This window comes from Phocoena sinus, chromosome X (genome assembly GCF_008692025.1).
Source record: "Phocoena sinus isolate mPhoSin1 chromosome X, mPhoSin1.pri, whole genome shotgun sequence".
In the NCBI taxonomy this organism is placed as follows: Eukaryota; Metazoa; Chordata; class Mammalia; order Artiodactyla; family Phocoenidae; genus Phocoena; species Phocoena sinus.
In genome coordinates this window covers 69,262,295-69,264,686 of record NC_045784.1, presented here as the reverse complement: position 1 = coordinate 69,264,686, position 2,392 = coordinate 69,262,295, and positions in this window count along the sequence as shown.

Here is a 2,392-nt window from a genome sequence, read left to right as displayed (position 1 = left end):
AAGTGAGATTTATCCCAAGGAGGCAAGGATTTTTCAATATGTGCAAATCAGTCAATGTGATACACCATATTAACAAATGGAAAAATAAAACCATATGATTATGTCAATAGATGCAGGAAAGCTTTTGACAAATTTCAACATGCATTTATTATAAAAACTCTCCAGAAAATGGGCATGGAGGGAATCTACTTCAACATAATAAAGGCCATGTATGACAAAACCCACAGTAAACATCATACTCAATGGTGAAAATCCGAAAGCATTTCCTCTAAGATCAGCAACCAGAGAAGGATATCCACTGTTACCACTATAATTCAACATAGTTTTGGAAGCCCTAGCCAAGGCTATCAAAAAAAAAGTAAGAAATAAAAGTAATCCAACATGGCAAAGAAGAAGTAAAACCATCACTCTTTCCAGATGACATAATACTATCCATAGAAAATCCTAGAGATATCACCAGAAAACTACTAGAGCTCCTCAATGAATTTGGTAAAGTTGCAGGATATGAAATTAATGCACAAAAATCTCTTGCATTCCTACATACTAACAATAAAAAATCAGAAAGAGAATTTAAGGAATCAATCCCATTTACCATTGCAACCAAAAGAATAAAATACTTAGGAATAAACCTAACAAAAGAGGCCAAAGACCTGTACTCAGAAAACTATAACATACTGATGAAAGAAATCAAAGTTGACACAAACAGATGGAGAGATATACCATGTTCTTGGATCAGAAGAATAAATATTGTGAAAATGACTATACCACCCAAAGCAATGTACAGATTCAATGCAATCCCTATCAAATTACCAAGGGAATTTTTCACAGAATAAGAACAAAAAATTTAAAGACCCCGAATATCCAAAGTAATCTTGAGAAAGAAAACGGAGCAGAAGGAATCAGGCTCCCTAACTTCAGACTATGCTATAAAGCTACAGTCATCAAGACAGTATGGTACTGGCACAAAAACAGAAATATAGATCAATGGAAAAGGAGAGAAACCCCAGAGATAAACCCATACACGTATGGTCACCTAATCTATGAAAGAAGAGGCAGGAAAGTACAATGGAGAAAACACAGCCTTTTCAATAGGTGGTACTGGGAAAATTGGACAGCTACATGTAAAAGAATGAAATTAGAACACTCCATAATACCATACACAAAAATAAACTCAAAATGGATTAAAGACCTAAATGTAAGGTCGGACATTATAAAACTCTTAGAGGAAAATGTAGGCAGAACACTTTGACAAAAATTGCAGCAAGATCATTTTTAACCCATCCCCTAGAGTAATGGAAATGTAAACAAAATTAAAAATGGGACCTAATTAACCTTAAAATATTTTGTACAGCAAAGGAAATCATAAACAACATGAAAAGACAACCCTCAGAATGGGAGAAAATAATTTCAAATGAAGCAACTGACAAGGGATTAACCTCCAAGTATATACAAAATGCTCATGCAGCTCACTATCAAAAAATACCATTAATAAATTGGCAGAAGTCTTAAATAGATATTTCTACAAAGAAGACATACAGCTGGCCGACAAACATGAAAAAATACTCAACGTAACTAATTATTAGAGAAATGCAAATCGAAACTGCAAAGAGGTATCACCTCACACCCATCAGAGTGGCCATGATTAAAAAATCTATGAACAATAAATGCTAGAGAGGGTGTGGAGAAAAGGGAAACCTCTTACTCTGCTGCTGGCAATGTAAACTGATATAGCCACTATGTAGAAGAGCATGGAGTTTCCTTAAAAAACTAAAATTAGAGTTACCCTATGATCCTGCAATCCCACTCCTGGGCATCCACTCTGAGAAAACCATAATTTTAAAAGACACATGAACCCTAATGTTTATTGCAGCACTATTTACAATAACCAGGTCATGGAAGCAATCTGAATATCTGTTGACAGATGAATGGATAAAGAAGATGTGGTACATACATGCAATGGAATATTACTCAGTGATAAAAAGGAACAAAATTGGGTCATTTGTAGAGACATGGATGGAGCTAGAGACTGTCATACAGAGTGAAGTAAGTCAGAAAGAGAAAAACAAATATTGTATATTACCACATATATGTGGAATCTAGAAAAATGGTATGGATGAACCTGTTTGCAAAGCAGAAATAGAGACACCGATTTAGAGAACAAACATATGGGTACCAAGTGGGGAAGTAGGTGTTGGGATGAATTGAGAGATTGGGACTAAATGTACACTAGTATGTATAAAGTAGATAACTAATGAAAAACTGCTGTATAGCACAGGGAACTCTACTCTGTACTCTGTGCTGACCTAAATTGGAAGGAAATCCAAAAATGATGGGATATATGTACACATATAGCTAATTCACTTTGCTGTACAGCAGAAACTAACATGACATT